Consider the following 14,402-nt stretch of genomic DNA (forward strand, 5'->3'; position numbering starts at 1 on the left):
GGATTTGTTTTGTTCGATATCAAAAATTCTCACAATTTAAAACAAAGGCTGGCACTATGTTACTGTTGTAAAGTACAATTGTGGGCTTGGTTGTTATTAAAGGAGAAAAACTAAAGGGCATTTTTGAAATATGTTTTGCAGGCGATGCGAAATTATCTTGCGGACAGTCTTTGTTCACTTAGAAGCAATCAATGCTGATGGCAATGAACTCAAGTTGTGACATCTGCCAAACGTGGCAAAGAAAACAATCCTGCTGACAATCAAAGGGAAGAACCGATTCCAAACACAATTTGGAAAACAACATTTACAGACTCACTTCATTGTCTGGCTTTCATACCCTGAGGCAAAGGCTGTACACATTCATAAGAACAGGGATTTAAGACTTTTTTTTAAATGGGAAAAGGGCAACACATTTTGTGAAGATTATAGACTGATATCAGGAGAACATTTGTTCCACTTCATTTAGTACTGAAAGGGCTGAATTGTTTTGACTGTTGAATGTGTTATATTGTAGAAGTGTAATAATGAAATATAGAAAACCATCTAATACCTTCTCTTCAACCTGTTCAATGACAAACTTCCCGTATTTGTTGATGACTCTATTAGTCAAATCAATGTAATGTCTGTCATTTTGTCACATTATTATAGCTATGCTTGTGAGCTCACCATCCTCAAAATGAGATGTAATCATATCAGAATTACCCTAATTTGTCTCTCGCACCTGTTGTTTGAGAACCATGAAGTTCCTTCATTTCTTCTTCTTAGATAATCTCTTGAGATCAAGGCTGGCTTGTTTCCAGTCCAGTTCGATCCATTTCTGATCAGTCCAATGAGCAATCTGTAGACTATGCCACATGCAGAACAGGTGACACTTGAAGGGTTGAAGTGATGGGTTATTCAACTCTGCACTTTCCCAATGAAGTCTCTCGCTATGCCCAAGGCATTCTCCATTTCATCATTGACAAGCCAGCATGTCCCCAAGTCATGAGATATTTGGGCTCTTTAAGATTGTTTTGAGGACATCTCTAAAATATTTCCATTCATTTCCTGGGAGTCACCTGAAATGAAAAGTAGCTCACCCCGATCCAGTATGTAGGAAGGAGGATACATTCAGTTGATGTGTATTCCAAAGGTCACATTTTTTGAGTTGTGACTTGACATAGTAAGCTGCTATGGTCAGCAGTTGTGGTGGAAGTTTGATATCAGACACACGAATGAAATATCAGACCCAGCTGATTTTGTGTGATTAGTGTCTCTTTGCTGGTATTTTGGCTTAAAAGAAGACATTGCTGTTGAACTGTGTTCATTGTCATCAGATTTAAAGCATCTTGTAAAAACACCGTGTTTTGGAGCTTTTTCAGTGGATCCAGGTACCTGCTGAAGATTGCCCAAGTGGCTGAATTAAATAGGAGCACACAGATCACTTAGTCTTGGGATAGAGATACAGATCCTCAAATAATCTTCTTCTCAGGCGAAAGTGCAGATACTAGAGATCAGAGTCTAGATTAGAGTGGTGCTGGAAAAGCAAAGCAGGTCAGGCAGCATCCGAGGAGCAGGAAAATCGACAGAAAGATCCATTTCTCACATGGTTCAGAGAAGGAATAGACAATGTCTGAAGGGCTTTTGCCCGAAACGTCGATTTTCCTGTTCCTCGCATGCTGCCTGAACTGCTGTGCTCTAATCTTCTCCTCAGTCAACCAAAGGTAGAGCTGGCATACTGGAATTGAATTTGAATTTCATCATCCAATTAGGCTTCCATCAAGCCAAGCCTACCAATACAGGGAAAGTGGTGCATCTTGGCCACAAACTCACTTTTGATCTTATTTAATAGAGGTGTTTTGATATGGGAATGGGTTGGAGGAGGACATTAGTTTTCCTGGTGTTTTGTGAATGATCCATTTCTCACATGGTTCAGACAAGGAATAGACAATGTCTGGAGCTCAGTTTCTGAGAGTGTGCAATATAAAGGGTCATCAGCTTTCTGAAGTTCAATGACTGAGGTTGGAGTGGCTTTCATTTTGAGTTGAAAGCTTCATAGGTTGAATAGCTTCCTGTTTGCTCTGTCAGTTACCTCCACACACCTGTGGATACTTTAATGGAGTGAGATGCAGCACTGAAGAGAGGAAAATGGAGCAGAGAGCTGGTGCAATGGTACAGCCTTGTGTTATCCCTGTATTCACTGGGTTTAGGGATTGTGGAGATTGGTTGGTGAGAATCAAAGCTAACATGTCATTGTTCAGTTGGTCGGAGTGGAAAATTGTGACAAGTTTCTGAGGACAATCGTAAACCAGCACAGAGCTATAGGTTTTCATGTGGGTCATGGACGACTTTGGACAGTAATTGGTTTTGGTTGTCATATTTTCCTGTAATTTGCTGCCCAGTGAAAATGATGTCTGTGGTCCCTCTCAATTGGAGAAAACAGCAATGTGACTCTGGTTGGTGTTGTTCACTCTCTGGGAGCTGATGGTTGAAAGAATCCTTGCAATGATTTTCTCTATGGCAGACAGCAGAGACACCCCTGTATAGTTATCACATTTAGATTTCTGTCCCCCTTGATTATAGTCAAGATCTTGCAACCCCCCCCAGTAAGCACTCTTCTTCCCTAATGAGGAACATAAGGCTGTACAGCTGGGACAGAGCATATCCTGAAGAATTTGCCAAAGAAGCTGACCCTGGAATTTGGCTTCTTGAAAAGCTTTAAGAGATATGATTGATTGTGGGACATACGGCAATAGAGGGTGGTAGTGAATTGGTCTTATATCACTCCTGATTTTATTTTCTTTCAATGTTGATGGAAAGCAAAGTTGGGTGGGCTTGTAAAATGAACTGTTCAACTATGGAGGAGCTCTTTTGATACTCTATCTATCCTGGGAAGCTGGTTACAACACTCATTTACTTCATCTGTACTCAGCGTTTCAGATCTTTTTCAAAGTATCACAAAAATTTGGAACTCATTCTCTCTAAATCACTATGGTGCCTCAACTGAAGTTAGCATTCCTTAGATTGATACAAGGAGTATGGAGCAAAGTAGGATAAATGGGGTTCTGGTATAGATCGGCTATGACCTAATTATAACTGGCACAGTAGACTTGAAGGGTTGTGTTTCCATTTTCACGAATGGTACCGTGACTGATTGAAGGTCAGCAATGATGAAGATGAAGTTGTGCCTGAAATAGGGCCAACAGAATCTTTGATCTTGGAGGCCTGTGTTAAATGCTTCTCCATGGAAGGATGGAGTTATTTTAGTGTAACTAGTAGGTGTAAAACCAAAGAAGGATATTGTTTTACTCTAACACATATTTTGTATTACTCCTCAGTCCTACTACACCTGGTTAGCACTGCTGCCTCAAAGTATCAGGGATCCAAGTTTGATTCCAGCCCTGGGTGACTGTCTGAATGGAGTTTGTACGTTCTCTCTGTGTGGGTTTCCTCCAGGTGCTCCAGTTTCCTCTCACAGTTCGATGATGTGTAGATTAGATGGTAAGTTGCCCATTGTGTCCAAGGTTGCGCCGGTTAGATGGGTTAGCCATGGGAAATGTGTGGTTACAGGGATAGGGTGGGACACTCTTTGGAACATTGGTACAGATGGAATTGGTCGAACTCCCTCTTTCCACACTGTAGTGACCATCTCCTTGGGAACGCATGGCTGCCTCGGACACTGACTTCAGCTGACTTGCAGGTCTGCAAACCCTTGGTAGCTATGAGCTTCTCCTGTGGGCCCTCCTCTTCCTCTCTCTACACACAGCCTCCCTTCTCTGCTGCCTATGCTCCTTTTCCAGGTCACACTGTAGCTCTGAGAGGAACTGTAAGTGACTGAAGCTGACTTTATCTTGACAGCGCCCCCAACCCCATGTATCTCCTCTGATATCCTTGTCAAATTTCAGCACCCTTCCAAAAACTCAAGAAAATGAATTTCTCTAAATTAATAAATATCAAGGGGCATAGAAATCATGTGACAGAGTGGTATTGAGGTAAACCATTATCCATGATTAAAGTACATGATGAGCAGGCTTGATGGGCTGAATGGTCTGCTCACATTCTCATGTTTGCTTTGAATCAAAAACAACTGAATTTCTCCAGCAATATTGAACAGAGCAGCAAGAGGAATTCAAGTGACGCAAAGTCAAAGTGTGTTCCCTTTATTTAGCATTCATGGCATGGGTTCCTCATGCAGCTGAACACATGTTCATCTGAGAATGATTAAGAGAAAGCATTAACTGAACCTGGAGGGTCCAACTGGCAAATCAGATGCCAACTTGGATGCTGTTTTATGTCAGGAATCTGCCCACTGTGCATGTTTCCAGCATGCACACATGCTAGTGCCCTTACAGTCAGACAGTGCCACTTACAGTAGTCCTGAATGTCTAGCAGGTTCTTCTGAAGTTTGAAGTTTCCTTGGTGCCAGCACTTGCAACACAGTCAAGCAGAATTTTACAGATGATATTCCCATCAGAATTCAATGATAAAGCAGCTGCAACTAATATGCCTGTGCTCATGAAACTTCGGTTTCTGTCACTGAGCAACAGCTAAAGCACTATAAATACAACCCGCTGACACCTCTGCATCCCAGGTGAGTGTGTACCAAGATTCATTCAATGAAATATTCATCCAAACCAACAGTAATCCATGACACATTCTCTATATATACACACATTCTAAATTCGGGTCCTTGTTCTTCCTTTAGCACAGTAGGCAGCTGACATGCTGGGACTTGCTTCACTTTGCCAGTTTCTGAAGTTCTTGCTCGCTCCTTAGCCCCTCTACCACTTCCAGTGTCTCCTTCACATCTTTGATTACTCTCAAAGTGGCTCTTTCTTTATCTCGATGCTCTTCATAACTTCTTCCCCTAAATAATTTCCCTCATCCCTCCTTAACATTTTACACCTGGGTCATTTAATGTCTTCTCTCGTCCATGTGGTCAATGGGTATTATCCTTACTCAGTGCATAGCTCTGTTCCTGATTATCTACAACACAGTTATATTTTGAAAATGGCCTAATTTGGTCTATCTCCAGCCTTTTTTTGCCTCAGGTAACCAGCAGCTGCAGTATATCTGGCCACCATCTTGTCATGACTGAATTCTTTTCTTTCTCAGCCCATTAATGGCCTTCTGTACTAATCTTGTCTCATGCGCTCTCATATTCGGAGGGCAAAAAAGACCAATTTCAAACATGATCCTCAGATATTTAATCGCGTGCTGCATTTCTCCCAAGCTTAGGATATGCTTGCTGTTTAAATGAGGCTCCTCCTCCTCCTGCATAATTTTGGAAGAATATCATGCTCATTTAATCTGCCAAAATAAAGATTTTTTTTTTTAAAAAACTGAACTCAGATCTTTAAACTCTCAAAGTACAAGGCTACAGCATTTTTTTGCAACCAGAAGCATGCTACTTATTACATTTTTATATAGGTCGTAGCTTGGTACAAGACAATAACAGATAGCAGGAAACAGAAACTTAAGCAGCTTACTATGTCAGGTCACAACTCAAAAAATGTGACCTTTGGAATACACATCAACTGAATGTATCCTCCTTCCTACGTACTGGATCGGGGTGAGCTACTTTTCATTTCAGCAAGTTGCTTCTATTGTCAGAGTGGGAAGAGCAGAACAGGAAGGCGCTTGAAATTAATAAAGTGACATGAACTGGCTGTGCTATTGTTTCAGACTGATGACAAATTGTATCTTTTCATGTGAAACTGAACCAGGTATTTTTCAGGAAAGGGAATTTGTCACATGGATCCACGCACATGTCCTGTCATTTTTTGGGAAATTTCTACTTCCGTAGATGTAATTCTGTCTGTGCCAGCCTGTCATGCCTGTTACTACATTTGTCCCTTCTGGAGTGTTCCATTTACTTGAAGACCTTTGCTGGGTTTATTTATAACAAAGCTAACACATACATAGTACAGAGACATCTCTACTCAGAACCTACGCCTTGAGTGCTACAGTACAGAGGCTTATGGCTTATGGTCACGTGTTAACATCCAGATACTTGGCTTATTTGAATGTTGACTTCTCCGAAGGGATTTTCGGCTGCTTTCTTGATTTGGTGATGGTAAACCAACAATCTCATTCGGGAGGGAATTCTCAGATTTTGACTCAGAGACACTGAAGAAACAACGATATCTTTCCAAGTTAGGGTGTGAGTGGCTTGGAGGTGGTGGCATTACTGTCAATCTATTGCTCTTGACTTTCTAGATGGTGGTGGTTGTGGGTTTGATCCCTGCTTTCTTTTGCTTGGATTTAAAAGAAAGGTAAATTGGGGAATTTTGCTTACTTTTATAAAATTTTTACTTTTGGTGCTGACTCTGAGAAGACACTGTGCTATCCAAGTGAGACATAACATAGCCAACACTCACAACCATCCTCCTGTGTGTCAAGTATGACTCCTGATGCCCAGTGAGTCAAGTTTAATTAGGGCATCTTGATACCACACTTGGATCGATACAGCCTGGATGTTAAGAACAGTCAATCTCAACTCACCTCTGACATTAACTCTTATTTAACCACAGATGGATATCACTTTAAGAGTGAAGACACCAAATCCCTGTTTAATCCAAAGATAGCTCTTTTATCCTATTTCTGAAAGCAGTTAAACATTTAGTAATAGCAAACTTAGTCGTGCAGTTATAGAATTATGAAATTTACAAGGCAAAAGGCCAGAGAATCCATTGTTGTGGGGAAAATCACCAGCCTTGGAGTCAGAGTCGGGGTTCAATGACAGAGTTTATTGCACAAGGAAATACCGGAGCTCCAGAAAAAGAAAGACATCAACAGCACAGAGGTCAGCTGCAATTCTTCTCTCAGCCCAGAACACAGGTCAAGATACTTTTATACATTTTATAATATAATAGGTCAGTGATGAGGTTATTGTCTCTGGAACATAGTTTGTTTATTGTAAACATTTCAGAATTGTTGATAGTTTCAGTGCAGTCATTGTCAGTTCCAGCGCAGTCTGCTAATTTCAGCACAGTCTTTGTCAGTTTCAGCGCAGACATTGTCAGTTTCAATGTCTACGCGAAAGTCCATTGATGTAGTAATGGGCACTAATCGCTCTTCCTGAGAAAGACAATTACTGCATCCCTGGCTATTAGCACTTTGTATTGAGACAGTATCAAACTGTTAGCATTTCTATTAAAGGTGTTGGCTGGACCTCAGTGGCAGTATATGCTACTCATGTGTATTCTCTCCCCTACCTGCTTCAAACTAACCAACAAGATTGTGAGTGCACTGTGTTGGCATTCTGGTGGCCCCAGGCAGTATCTGTGTTTGCTCTGCTGTCTCTTTCCACGTTATGGTCCAGCGGCCATCTTGTGTGTCAAGTGGCCAACTTATGGTTCAGTGGCCATCTTGTGTGTCACCCTGCCCCATGCCATCGCCCACTTCACTCCTCCCTTTGTAGTCAAGGAGGCAATTTCGGAGATCTCCCACAAACCACTAATTTACATGCAGAGGGAGGTCATCTCTAGGAGTTCCTCCTCTTGAGGGGGGCCAATTTCATTGGGGGTTCTTCCGTGGTGACACTCGCACAATTCTCATCTGCCTTACAGCAGAGCTTTAACCATCCAAGACCCACACTGAATACCAACATGAGAGCAATGAGGAGAACTATCCTATGTGCCGAATATGGTCCCCAACATTTACCTACCAACCAATTTAGCCAGCTGTCTGTAATTGTGACTCCCTGTCGAAAATAATCTAGCTGGTCCCAGATATTCTTGATGGCTTCTTTGATGTAATAAGAGGCATCAATAACATGGGTGATACAATTGTCACCAATAATTGTACAAACGCTCCCTTGTTGTGCTAATTAATAACCCACTGAGTAACATGTCTGCTGTGTCTAGAGTCTAAGTTCAGCCAACTCTCCATTAATTGCTTCCAGAGCTTTTGAGGTATTATTGCCTCAGACAGTCAGACCACATACATGGTAAAGTGGTGGGGACCTGCGAGTCAGCACAGAACTCCTGACTGATGGAATGGGTCACTATCCTTCTCCAAACATGTCCCCCGCTGGGCCATGGTACAGTAAGTGGTGCAATTACCCCTATCGTGAACAGGTTTGGGAGGTCTGGTGTGTCTGTCACATAAGTCTCCTTAAATAGAAAAACAAATCCCTTCGCTGCTCAGCAACTGATATTGTCCTGTCCTTCCATCTGTCTGTCCACCCATGTCGTCCTGATCCCCTAGGTGTCCACCCCCAGCTGGAAGTGTTGAACGGGTATATCCATGTGGCAGAGCTGACATGGGTGCCATTGCACTGACCACATATAAATTGTCTGCCCGCGGTCACATTCAAGCACACCTGCTCGGTGCAGGTGCAGGTAAACTGTCTCCTAGTGACCATACAGTACTGATAAGTGCACTGTATCTGGATGCATGAGTCATGTTTGGGAACCAGGACGTAAACACATCCCCAGCCCTGCCTTGTGAAACAGAGTGGGTAATTACCAGGTCTTCTCTTCCCTAGGCTGGCGGGCCTGGCCCCATGGGCCAGTGGTCCTGCCCAGCTGCACACATCTACCCTGGAGTCCCCGTTTGTATTTTCTTATCTGCCCTTTACACGGCACTCCTGAGCTGTCTACTGTATACAGGTCACAAGGGGTCCACACTGAGATGGCCCCAAACAGTGATTCCACTGATTGTGCCAGTGGGTAGCAGACAGTTCAGTTCCCATGTAAATTTAGGTGGGTTTTATAGAAGAGGTTATCTTGAAATCCTGACATGCACCCAACAGTCGTGACACTTAAACACAGTGAAATACAAACAGATATATACATTTTGCAGTTGAAATAAAGTTATCAGTCAAAGTCTTTGTTTTCGTCAGGAGGTGCAGTCGTGCTGTATGGTTTGTACTGTTATGTTTTTGGTACTACCCCTGGGATGACTGTCTTGTCCACCATTCCTGTCTGCACCTGGGGAATGGTCAATGACATTAGTTTGGTCACAGGAGTCTTTAAACAGTTTTAATTGGGTCCAGTCCTTCCATGTGCCTTTTCCTTTAATATCTCTGCAGGCCCAAGTGTCCCCACATATGGTCCATTCCATTTTGGAGCAAAGCCTGGTTTGTCGAGCAGTGCTTGCACCAGGACATGGCTTTCTGCTGCTGGGATCTCAGGGAAGATTTCCAATTCCCCTGCCTTGTCCTTTTTGTCCTGTTTATCAATTTCAGATTTCTGCATCACTTTAAATTGGGCACTTAATTCTATCACATAGAGTCATAGAGATGTACAGCATGGAAACAGACCCCTTGGTCCAACCCGTCCATGCCGACCAGATATCCCAATCCAATCTAGTCCCACCTGCCAGCACCCGGCCCATATCCCTCCAAACCCTTCCTATTCATATACCCATCCAAATACCTCTTCAATGTTGTAATTGTACCAGCCTCCACCACTTCGTCTGGCAGCTCATTCCATACACATACCACCCTCTGCGTGAAAAAGATGTCCCTTAGGTCTCTTTTATATCTTTCCCCTCTCACCCCAAACCTATGCCCTCTAGTTCTGGACTCTCCGACCCCAGGGGAGTCTATTTATCCTATTCATGCCCCTCATAATTTTGTAAACTCTGTAAGGTCGCCCGTCAGCCTCCGACGCTCCAGAGAAAACAGAACCAGCCTGTTCAGCCTCTCCCTGTAGCTCAGATCCTCCAACCCTGGCAACATCCTTGTAAATCTTTTCTGAACACTTTCAAGTTTCACAACATCCTTCAGATAGGAAGGAGACCAGAATTGCATGCAATATTCCAACAGTGGCCTAACCAATGTCCTGTACAGCCACAACATGACCTCCCAACTCCTGTACTCAATACTCTGACCAATAAAGGAAAGCATACCAAATGCCTTCTTCACTATCCTATCTACCTGCAACTCCACTTTCAAGGAGCTATAAACCTGCACTCCAAGGTCTCTTTGTTCAACAACACTCCCTTAGACCTTACCATTAAGTGAATAAGTCTTGCTAAGATTTGCTTTCTCAAAATGCAACACCTCACATTTATCTGAATTAAACTCCATCTGCCATTTCTCAGCCCATTGGCCCATCTGGTCCAGATCCTGTTGTAATCTGAGGTAACCCTCTTTGCTGTCCACTACACCTCCAATTTTGGTGTCATCTGCAAACTTACTAACTGTACCTCTTATGCTCGCATCCAAATCATTTATGTAAATGACAAAAAGTAGAGGGCCCAGCACCGATCCTTGTGGCACTCCACTGGTCACAGGCCTCCAGCTGAAAAACAACCCTCCACCACCACCCTCTGTCTTCTACATTTGAGTCAGTTCTGTATCGAAATGGCTAGTTCTCCCTGTATTCCGTGAGATCTAATCTTACTAATCAGTCTCCCATGGGGAACTTTGTCGAACGCCTTACTGAAGTCCATATAGATCTCTGCCCTTATCAGTTCTTTGTTACCTCTTCAAAAAAACTCAATCAAGTTTGTGAGACATGATTTCCCACGCACAAAGCCATGTTGACTATCCCGAATCAGTCCTTGCCTTTCCAAATACATGTACATCCTGTCTCCCCCATTTTTTGTGGCTCCACGCAAAGGCCGCCTTGCTGATCTTTGAGGGGCCCTATTCTCTCCCTCGTTACCCTTTTGTCTTTAATATATTTGTAAAAGCCCTTTGGATTCTCCTTAATTCTATTTGCCAAAGCTATCTCATGTCCCCGTTTTGCCCTCCTGATTTCCCTCTTAAGTATATTCCTACTTCCTTTATACTCTAAGGATTCACTTGATCTATCCTGTCTATACCTGACATATGCTTCCTTCTTTTTCTTAACCAAACCCTCAATTTCTTTAGTCATCCAGCATTCCCTATACCTACCAGCGTTCCCTTTCACCCTAACAGGAATATGCTTTCTCTGGATTCTTGTTATCTAATTTCTGAAGGCTTCCCATTTTCCAGCTGTCCCTTTATCTGCAAATATCTGCTTCCAATCAGCTTTCGAAAGTTCTTGCCTAATACCATCAAAATTGGCCTTTCTCCAATTTAGGACTTCAACTTTTAGAACTGGTCCATCCTTTTCCATCACTATTTTAAAACAAATAGAATTATGGTTGCTGGCCCCAAAGTGCTCCCCCACTGACACCTCAGTCACCTGCCCTGCCTTATTTCCCAAGAGTAGGTCAAGTTTTGCACCTTCTCTAGTCGGTACATCCACATACCGAATCAGAAAATTGTCTTGTACACACTTAAGAAATTCCTCTCCATCTAAGCCCTTAACACTATGGCAGTCCCAATCTATGTTTGGAAAGTTAAAATCCCCTTCCATAACCACCCTATTATTCTTACAGATAGCTGAAATCTCTTTACAAGTTTGCTTCTCAATTTCCCTGACTATTGGAAGATCTACAATACAATCCCAATCAGGTATCATCCCTTTCTTATTTCTCAGTTCCACCCAAATAACTTCCCTGGATGTACTTCGGGAATATCCTCCCTCAGCACAGCTGTAATGCTATCCCTTATCAAAAACTCCACTCCCCCTCCTCTCTTGCCTCCCTTTCTATCCTTCCTGTAGCATTTGTATCCTGGAACATTAAGCTGCCAGTCCTGCCCATCCCAGAGCCATGTTTCTGTAATTGCTATGACATCCCAATCCCATGTTCCTAACCATGCCCTGAGTTCATTTGCCTTCCCTGTTAGGCAAAATTAAATGCAATTTAATTTATTAGTCCTACCTTGTCCCTGCCTGCCCTGACTGTTTGACTCGCTTCTGTTCTCAACTGTACCAGTCTCAGATCGATCACTTTCCTCACTATCTCCCTGTCTCCCCGCCCCCCCCCCCCCGACCTTACTAGTTTAAATCCTCCCAAGCAGTTCCAGCAAATTTCCCTACCAGTATATTAGTCCCCTTCCAATTTAGGTATAATCCATCCTTCTTGTACAGGTCACTTCTACCCCAAAAGAGATTCCAATGATCCAAAAATGTGAATCCTTCTCCCATACACCAGCTCCTCAGCCATGCATTCATCTGCTCTATCCTCCTATTCCTGTCCTCACTAGCTCGTAGCACTGGGAGTAATCCAGATATTACTACCCTTGAGGACCTCCTTTTTAAATTTCTGTCTAACTCTCTGTAATTTCCCTTCAGAGTCTCAACCTTTTCCCTTCAAATGTTGTTGGTTCCAATGTGGACAATGACCTCTTGCTGGCCCCTCTCCCCCGTGAGAACATTCTGCACCCTCTCTGAGACATCCTTGATCCTGGCACCAGGGAAACAACACACCATTCTGCTTTTTCTCTGCTAGCCACAGAAACGTCTGTCTGTACCTCTGACTACAGAATCCCCTAACACAATTGATCTCTTGGAAGCCGACATACCCCTCGTTGCATTAGAGCCAGTCTCAATACCAGAAACTTGGCTGTTTGTGCTACGTTGCCCTGAGAATCCATCACCCCCTACATTTTCCAAAACAGCATACCCGTTTGAAATGGGTATATCCACAAAAGACTCCTGCACTAGCTGCCTACCTCTCTTACCCTTCCTGGAGTTAACCCATCTATGTGGCTGTATCTGAGACTTCCCCCCTTCCTATAACTGCCATCCATCACATACTGTTGCTGTTGCAAATTCCTCATCGCTTCTATCTGTCTCTCCAACCGATCCATTCGATCTGATAAGATTCGCATCCAACAGCATTTATGGCAGATATAATCTGCAGTAACCCTTAAACTCTCTTTAAACTCCCACATCTGACAAGAAGTACATATCACTGCAAAGGCCATTTTTGCTTCTTCACAATCTACAGACCCAGAAAATAACATTGTCTTATTCCTCTACTAACATTGCCCCAGGTTAAATTAAAGCTTTGGCTTATATTTTAAGTTTAATCAAGAGACCTATCTCCAAAAACATATAATCAAGAAAGAATCCACTGTACCCACTACTGCAGCCTTTCTCTTGGACAGACTCAAAACAACAATTAATTTATCTGATTCTGTGCTGTGAACTTCGCCCAACAGCTCCTCCAAGATCAGTTGTGAATTTCACTGTTTGTTAATTTTCCCAGATGCACTCCGATGTCCAGCGATACACGAATTCAAACAGCAAAGGTGGTAACTGTGCAGGTCTTCTTTCTTTCTTTCTTTCTCTCTCTCTCTCTCTCTCCTGCACTGTCCTCACCATGTGCTTCCTTTGTCTGCTCTTCTCCCTTTTAAACTGCTGTTGTTCTGACGTTTTTTTCCCCAAAGTTCCAAAACAATGCAACAGCATATAAAACGGTAATTGCTGCTCCTGGAATTCGAGGAAATCATCTCCAACACCTAAAATACCTCAAAAAAAGGAGCAGCCTGTTAAAGCCAGAAATTTTTCCTGTCCTCCATCTTGGATGACCCAGAATCCTTTTATCTCGCCAAATTTTGTCTTTTAGTGGACCCACATCGGTGCCACCTGTGATTATTATGGCTCTGGCAATTGCATTGCTCGGCCGGTCATTAATTCAGATGGTGTTAGCCTGGTTGCCAAATTCGTGGTGGCTCTGAATTTCATTAGTATGGCTGGCAGCACTTCAGCCCATGCTCTGCCTGAGTTTTGTACAGCCTTAGCTAAAGTATTTTTGAGCGTTCTATTCATTCTCTCTACCATCCCTGAGCTCTGGGGTTGATAGGGAATGTGAAATTTTTGTCTAATGCCGAGTAATTGTCAGACAGTCTTCATGACCTTTCTTGTAAAATATGTCCATTGGTCAGAGTCGATCAAGAGGGGTACCCCCACCTTGGGGATTACCTCCTCCCCTAATATTCTGGCTACAGTGGTCGCAGTGCAGCTTTCAGTCAGAAATGCCTCTATCCCATACCACCAGAGAGTCAGGGACTACACTCAAGGCATGTTGACTGTCCTGTATATATACTGCTGTAATCCTTTTGCTAGTTCCAGTGCTTTGGTGACCAGACAGTATGTTTTCCCACAGGAGGGTGGTATTGACCCTGTAAAATCTATCTGAAGGTGTTCCCAGGGTCCCCTTGGTGTGGGCTGGTGTCCCATCGTAACTTTTATGGGTCTCCCTGGGTTATGCACAAATCATGCATCTGCGGCAGTACTTGGCCATGTCTCTTCCCATTTCCTTCCACCACCACATTCTCCCTAGGCTTGCTATCATGGCCTCTCTGCCTGTATGAGAGAGCCCGTGGTGCAGATCAAGCAATGTATTCTGTACGTACACTGGTGCCACCACCTTGTCTGCTCACCTCCAGACACCATCCTCCCCTTTGAATGCCCCCTGCAGTTTCCGTTGCTCCCTCTCTTCCTGTGGGGTGTCCTCCTGTAGCTGCTGAATTTGAATAGCGTCTTTTGCTAATTCAATAGTGGCTATTGCAGCCTCATCAATGGCTTCTTGTTCAAGGGCTTTCTGAGCTGCTCGGTCTGCTGCCTGATTTACTTTGAATTTTAGCC

At 43.3% G+C, this 14,402-nt stretch overlaps 1 protein-coding gene across 3 annotated transcripts in view; it reads right to left on the reverse strand.

The window, feature by feature from the left end:
* Nucleotides 1-14,402, reverse strand: part of LOC140464332 (complement C1q tumor necrosis factor-related protein 1-like) — a 52,392-nt gene that overhangs the window by 10,948 nt on the left and 27,042 nt on the right. The gene's annotated exons all lie outside the window — the stretch shown is intronic.

The sequence above is a fragment of the Chiloscyllium punctatum genome, chromosome 40 (assembly GCF_047496795.1).
Source record: "Chiloscyllium punctatum isolate Juve2018m chromosome 40, sChiPun1.3, whole genome shotgun sequence".
NCBI lineage: Eukaryota > Metazoa > Chordata > Chondrichthyes > Orectolobiformes > Hemiscylliidae > Chiloscyllium > Chiloscyllium punctatum.